The sequence below is a fragment of the Nycticebus coucang genome, chromosome 16 (assembly GCF_027406575.1).
Source record: "Nycticebus coucang isolate mNycCou1 chromosome 16, mNycCou1.pri, whole genome shotgun sequence".
In the NCBI taxonomy this organism is placed as follows: domain Eukaryota; kingdom Metazoa; phylum Chordata; class Mammalia; order Primates; family Lorisidae; genus Nycticebus; species Nycticebus coucang.
This window is the reverse complement of record NC_069795.1, coordinates 9,977,419-9,985,479: the sequence shown is the minus strand read 5'-3', so window position 1 is coordinate 9,985,479 and position 8,061 is coordinate 9,977,419.

The following is an 8,061-nucleotide window of genomic DNA, read 5'->3' as shown; positions in this document are numbered from 1 at the left end:
GTCCTATATCCCCAGACTCACGGTGCCCAGATGCAAGGAAGCTGTTACTCGGCTGCCATCTTGCTCCGCCTCCTGTTGTTCAATATTTTCATCTTGTCCTGATTTGGCTAATTATTAGCAGCACTACAATGAACACAGGTGGAAATGTAGAATTTGTCTCATCATTGCCTTTTATGAAATTCCCGTGTTCTGTCGCTTGAGATGACCATTTATTTTTCTCTCCCAGGTACTGCTGAGTTGCTGTGTACTGGTGTTTATGTCTCTCCCCAGTACCATGCAGGACTCTTTGTCAAGGTCGGTCACCAAGATGCGGAGTTTTCAAAGGATGGGAGTATTGTGGATGTGTGAAGAGAGACTTGGTATCGCTGAGGCCACCGTTTCTATGTTTGTGCTTCCTAAATTTTATATAGTAATATGTAATCACTGTTAGGAAATAGAGGGGTGTTGTTTGAAGGATGTGCTCACCTTTGCTCATTTCCTGGAATAGACAGCAGATGCCGGTTTCAGTTTGAGGCAGCCACGGGGGCTCTAGAGGAGGGGATTGCCTCAGATCTGAACAGCCTTCCAGAGACCCAGGTCATGTTCAGTTTACCCCGAAAACTTACCTTCCTTCTATCCCTCTGATAAGGGACAAGATGCTAATGGTCAACCTAGAAACCTCTGGAATTCCCCCAAAGGCAGTCCCAATTCCCAGTTATCCCAGGAACAAGCATCCACATTCACTGGAAAGAGGGTTTCCCAAGAGCATTCAGCTCATGATCCACCACCAACCAGCCAGTGCAGCAGCTTCCCAGGCACAGAGCCCAGAACTGCGTGGGCACTGGGCTGGGGATCCCTTGGTGATGCACAGCCCGGGCACCTTTGAGATGACTGTGTTGAAAGCCCATGCAGCTCACTGTTGAGGTGAAGGTGACTTTCTCTGCAGGGAATTACACTGCATACAATACTAAAAGAGGTTTGAAAACATTTTCACTTTCATCCCTTAATTAAATATGTAATGTAGACCCCAAATTATACCCTCCTTCTTGCATAATCCCATGCATTTGTTTGTTGCTTGTAATACCTATGACTTTCACACTTCCTGGATGTTGGTGGCCAGTGGGGATTGATGGTTACCAGCAGCTCTCCAGATTATCACTGACAGGATAATCTGGATCTTATAGGCTTAGTGCTTAAATAATGCACACATAGCTTCCCTAACTGAGCCATATGCACTTCTATCCCATTTCCCATCCCATCCCACTGTGGTCTTTGTACCCACAGTCAAAGGCCAGTGGTGTTTCCAATTTAAAGCACCACTTGTACCCCACTGTAGACCTCAAACTGTCAGACTGTACAGACAGCGCTCAACTGTGCCCCTGCAGGTGCCATGGGAAGTAAAGTCCATTTCATTTCAGTGTCACTATCATGTTTTGGGCTGAGCATGGTGACTCATAACTACTGTTCCAGCACTTCCAGAGGGGGAAGCAGGATGACTGCTTGAGGCCAGGAGCTCAAGCAGCTGGGACACCTTGTCTCTATAATTTTTTTTTAAATGTTTATAATCTAATGTATTGTGCTACATTCTGAAATGTTAGAAGCCTAAAACCTCTACAATGGTTTTATGACACAGTATGTAGTTTTGTTTTCACGAAGTCATCAGGAATTAGAAAGAAACCACAAAATAAAAGTGGGAAAAAAATGTGAAATAATAGAATTTTACAGCAAGAGTAGGAAGTTGTCACAGGAAGGGATCTTGGAGGCGGGTGGGTCACTCTCTGGCCCCACAGGTGAGTAGTCAAAGGTGAGATGCCTGGGAAGGTCACACACTGGTCCCAGTTGCGTGTCAGAATTGTCACTCAGGGACAGAGCTCCATGAGCATCAGTCTGCTCATGTCCAGGCTCTCTCTGCCAGTGTCCTCACACACTCTTCCTCACGCCGGGCATCATGCTGGCTCGCTTTTTCCACCTGAGTTAAGCCTTTCTGGGCCATTTCTTTCCACGTTGCACACAGTCTGAGCCTGTCTCCATCCCCACACCCCTCTCTCAGGTTTGACCAAACTTGACCCTCACCCGTTGCTCTGCAGATCCCATCATTGCTTTGTGGCATTTCTGGCCTATGTCTTCTCTTTAACTGAGGTTTTTCTCTATTTATCTTTTGATTTCCTTCCTGATGGGCCTCATCTCAATGAGAGTCACCTTTTCCTATTTTTACTCTCCTGAATCTGTCACACCTCCTCTTGGGAATTTGGGGACCAGGTGGGTACTTTCAAGTACCTTTAAGTCATGCCACTTTGCACGTAAAAGTCCTCCACCCACAAGTTACCAGTTTCCCAATTTCTGTCGCAGTGACATTGATGTGTCTGCCTTTCCACCCTTTAATACATTTTTAAGTTCAAGGGAAGATACTGTGGTTAATCCAAATGATGTCACCCACTTTCAGATGACACAGTAAGTCATTATCGTCATCACCATCAGGGACTTAGTAACAGCAGGGGCCCACATTTATCAATAACTAAAAATCCAACAGAAATTTTGCAAAATTATTTAAAATGCAGTTAAATCAAAGGGAAAAAGTGCTATTATCTCCACTAACTTCCAGGAAAAGTCCAGGTTCTCAGGTCAGTCTTGCTCATCTTGGGTTTTATGACATCATGGAATAGGAAACTCCAAAAACCACATGATGACACGTAGCAATGCAAAGCATGACTCAGAGTGACATGAGCATCATTCAGTGTCCTACCTGGGCCATTAACCTGTGAAAATGTGGTAACCCCAACTAAGTGCGCTCCACACTCCTCACTAGGTGGCCCAATCATGGATGTTGCACCTTGTAAAATGCCAACCCACTGACAAGCTTCATTACTGAGCTTTGTTGACACAGAGGGCCAGTTAGATTCTCCAAGTAAGTTCTGAAGCAACAGTCTGGCTGTGTCAAAGCACCTACAGGATGATTCTGGGTGGGGAGGGAAGCTGCACAGAACACAGAGACGTGATACACGGTAGTGGATTCATTATTTAACTATGTTTTTACAATTCTTTACAGGAAAAGAGAACAAGCAACTTATTAAACACTAACAGCATTATTGCAAAGATTTCAACAAACCCTAGGAAAGGCATATCTTGTCTAGCAGCTGAGGTGAAGGTGCATGCCCAGCTCTCTGCAGAGCAATGGCATATAGAGGCCCAGGAGATATCTGATATTATCATGACTTCTTGCCTCCTGTATTAACACGGAAAATTAATTTTCACATGTGATGGAATTTCCCAAAGCAAACATTCACATCCACGTATAATTAATTATATTCCTGTTTGTACTATTATGATATAATAATAAATATACAACTGGTCTCTGTCCCTAGTTCCTAGTGCAGAATTCCTGCCTCGATCACTCTGGCTGCAAAAACAAATTACCATAACCTGGGTGGCTTCAACACCATTTAAGCCTGGGAAGGGCCTGTGGAGGGCTTGCTGCCTGGTTTCCAGCTGGCTGCCTTCTTGCTGTGTCCTCAGGTAGCAAAGAGCAGAGAGAGAGAAAACAAAACCAAAAGCACCAGTCTCGTTTACAAGAACTCTCTCCATGACCTGATCACCTTCCAAAGACCTAACCTCCTAATTCCATCACGTTAGGGATTACGATTTCATCATATGAGTTTGGGGAAGAGAACACACAAACATTCAGTGCCCAGTAGCTCCTAAAGCCCTTTTACTTCCTTCAGCAATGGGGTGATGGGAGCATCTTTTGTTACAATGTTTGGGCTCTGACATAAGAGCTTCTAAGACCCCTGAGATTTCCAGAGTGATAGGGCGTCCTTTTGGATGCTAACAAGATGACTGATGGCTGAGGGGGCCTAAATAGCTTTAGAACTAAGTGTCAGAAAGACCAAGGCATAAATAAGGCTTGAAACCTTCAACCCCACCCCTGTCCCCCACCCATCTCCAGAGAGGTTAGCAATGCAGTTAATCTTTAATGGCCAAGGATTTACTTAATCGTGCCCATGTCATAAAGCCTCTAAACTGCAGGTTTCAGAGAATTTCCAGGTTTATGAACACATCAAGGTGCTGGGAGGGTGGTGCTCCCAGAGAGGGCCTGGAGCTTTCCCTCCTCCACAATATGCTCTGCTCTTTGCTGCCTTTTGTCTGTTCCAGGGTTGTGTTCTTTGTAATAAACTTGTAGCAGTAAGCATTAGGTTTCCCTGAGTTTTTTGAGCCATTCTAGCAAAACATCGCTCTTGAGCTCTTGAGGGTTGTGGAAGCCCCAACTTACAGCCACATGATCAGAAGTACGGGTGCAAACCCAGGACTTGTAGCTTCCTGGGGCCTAGAGTGGGGACGGATGTAAACCTGGGACTTGTAACTGACTGGGGCCTAGAGTGGGGACGGGTGTAAACCTGGGACTTGCAGCTGACTGGGGCCTAGAGTGGGGACGGGTGCAAAGCTGGGACTTGTAGCTGACTGGGGCCTAAGGTGGGGACAGGTGCAAACCTGGGACTTGCAGCTGATTGGGGCCTAGAGTGGGGACAGGTGCAAATCAGGGACCTGTAGCTGACTGGGGCCTAGAGTGGGGACGGGTGCAAACCTGGGACTTGCAGCTGATTGGGGTGTGCAGTGGGGACCAGTCTGGGACTGAGCCCTTAACCAGTGGGATCTGCCTTACTGCCTTAAGTCCAGGAAATCAGTGTTAGGATTGAACTGAATTGTAAAATACTTGGTTTGGACAACTGGTTGGTTTGGGGGGAGAAAAATCCCGTGTATCAAGTGTCAGAAGTAGTGCTATAAAATGAGTGTAGATTTTTTATTTTTACAGCTTACTATCACTGTGATATTTAGAAAAACAGCACCTTAGATCCCAACATTCTAATTTAGATATTCTGGTTATTACTAAAATTAGTTTATTCCCTAATTACTATGTGCCCATATGCTAAGATCATTTAAATCATTGGTCACTTAAATTGGTTAGGGTTTTAAAGTTTATTGTAAAGGAAAAAGAGAAGTCTAGACTGAAATGTTGTCTGGGACTGAACCAGGGTAATCCTTCCTCTGAGAAGCCTCGCCTCCCCAGGGGCATCTTTGTAGAGAACCCAAGATGCTCACTCAGAGCAGCCTAGATCCCTGTGAGTTTTCCAAGTCTCTCATCACTAAGGGAGACAGAGAAGGGGAGACACAGACAGGAAACATGTGTTTACCTCCGACAGAGGCCCAAATGCAGTGCCACTCAGGGGCATTAACGCATATGAAGGGCCCCCAATTACATGAAATTATCAGCCCCATTAACTTCTAGCTGCTGCCATTAAATATCATTAGGGCTAAATCAGTTCTCTGAGCACTTCCTGAAGGAGTGGATTTCCCGAATAAGGACCTCCCAATTAAGACAGGCGTCCTATACCATAAAGCCTAAAAGATATTCCCTTAACAGTCACTTAATTACCTTCTCGGCAAGTTTCTACCATGCTCATCTCAAGCACGAGATGTCTGCAAAGCAATGGAACGAAGCCAGGAGACAGGGAGAGGGAGGAGGTGTGTGCAGTTGAAAGTCCAGGTAATTAGGCCTGCACAAACACCCCGGGACTCCCCAGAGCCGTTCTCTCCACTCTGAGTGCTCTTTGTGGAATAGTTGTCCCATGTGGATGAGTGTTCAATCCTGGGGCACATTTCAAGGGGGCACCTTCAGAATCAGCGCAAAGCACACATTCAGCTCCCACCACGTCCGTCTCCACACTTGGCAGGATACCCATACTGCTTTTTCTGAGCAGCGTCCTTTTGGTGCCTGCTGTTAATTTCTACACGTGGACATCGTTCTGGTACTCCTCGTGTTTCTTACAGCACTGAACACAGTGTCTTGCCCATACGAAGCACACAACACTTTTTATGAGGGATTGAATGATGACGTTGAATTGGAGATTTTAAACCCAAAGACTTAAGAAACATAAAAAACAAGGTCACTTTCTGGAACGGTGTTACACCAAGATGATCCTTAAAATGCTGAAAACTAAAATGAACTTTTTGGCAAACACTACAGAAGTCTGTTATGAAATCGCTTGGTATAACACAGGCTTGGATCTACTTGAGTCTAATATAGCTCCCTAAACAGAATTGCTCATAAAAGCCTGATATTATGCAACCAGCTATTAACTCCTGGGGGTCCCATAGGTAAGTCAAAGTCAAGTTTCTAAACCAGGGCATGTTATTTTTTCCCTTCAAACCTGTGTTTCCTCTTTGCTTCTAGAAGTTTCTGTCAATAAGCCACTATGTACTGAAGGGGGCAATGCTAGAAGCTGCCATTGCTGTCCCTAACCCTTCATCTCCCATTTCATCTATTCATATAAATATCCACTCTGGCATGTAGTTTCTTTCCCTATCTCCTTCGGTCCCTGGACCCCTGTCTCAGCTCAGAACCACCGTCTCCCCCCCACACCCCTGCCCTGCGCCTCCCTCCCTGCCATAGCCAGGGTAATCTCCCTCAATCAAAACCAAACGATGCCAAAAGTCTCGTCATGTTACTCTCCTGAGTTTAAAAAAAGAAAGAAAGAAAATCAGTGCCTGCAAGAAAAAATAATCTACTGTCCTTAATTTGTTGTCAAAGCTTCTTACAGTCCTCCCTGGACAGAGTCAGAAATGTGCAGAATGAAATGGCAGCCCCTCCTCCCTGCGAGACATCGGACCCTGTTTTTAAGGGAGACCGCCTGTTCCAGCCCACGGAAGGCTTTTTTCACATTTTTAAATCTATCAAGTAGGGTACCTTTTTCAGAGATAGGTTTTTAATAAGATGTTCCATTCCCTTTATTTGCACACAATTTTTAATGGCATCTTTGTTGCCGTGGGTGGCTTTTTTCCTGATTGCTCATTCTTAAGCAATCGGAGGCACCAGACCTGACCTTGGATGGCAGACAGGATGTGCGTGTTGTTCTTGGCCTCGCTCCTGGCTCCCCTGCCCACTATGGACTGGACAAATTCTTGGATGTGCAGCGAGAGCTCCAGATGGGTGTGGACAGCTCCCAGCCCAGTCCCCTTCCCATCGTGTTCTAGCGTCTCTTCTTTCTTTAAATCAAATGTATGAAGGTATAATTCACACACTACTCAAAGCGCACATTTTAAGCATAAAGCTTCAAAAGTTTTTTCATTGCTACATAATTTTTGTTCCTCTCTACAGGGTACATGTGATACTTTGTCACGTTCATTGAATGTGCAGTGACCAAGTCAGGGTATTAGGGTGTCTATCAACTCCAGCGTTGTTCATTTCTACATGCTGGAAATATTTCAAGCCCTCTCTCCTAGCTATTTTGAAATGTACAATACACCGTTGTGACCTATAGCCACCCTGCTCTGCTATTAAACACTAGGACTTATTCCTTCTCTCTGCCTGCGTGAACATAAATTTGACTAATTTTGACAAATACATACAGTCATGAAACACACTCTTACGAAGACATAGAACATCCCGTCATCCCAGAAACATCCCTGTGCCTTCTTCCAGCCCATCCTTTCAAGCTCCACCCCAGGCAACCACAGGCCCACCCTCTGCCTCAGTTTTGCCTTGTCTGGAATATGGTGTGAACAGAGTCACACGAAATGTGGCTTTTCCCTACTTCTTCCACTCAGCGTAAAGTTTCCCAGCTCCGTCCGAGTCACGTATGGACTGGCAGCTCGTTCCTTTGTTACGGAGCAGCATTTCAACGTGTAGCTGCCCCACCGTGTTTGTCCACTGACCTTCTGAGAGACGCTGCCATGTTTCCAGTCTGAGGAAGCTAAGAAACACATACGTTTTAGCAAGATAAAAAGACATCATGGGTGGGCGGCACCTGTGACTCAAAGGAGTAGGGCACCAGCCCCATATACCGGGGGTTGGAGGATTCAAAGGCCCTGGCCAAAAACTGCAAAAAAAAAAAAGACATCATGGGTTCACTGACATTTTAAATTCAAATTAAAAAGTACAGGATTTTTCCTTGATTCATGGATTTTATATCTCTATACTGAAAATCTTCTTTCCTTATGTTATTAACAAAATTACTTATCTTCTTGCCCTACAATATACCAATATGTTTATCTCTATAATTTTTTGAAGTAATAGGATATTATTACTAC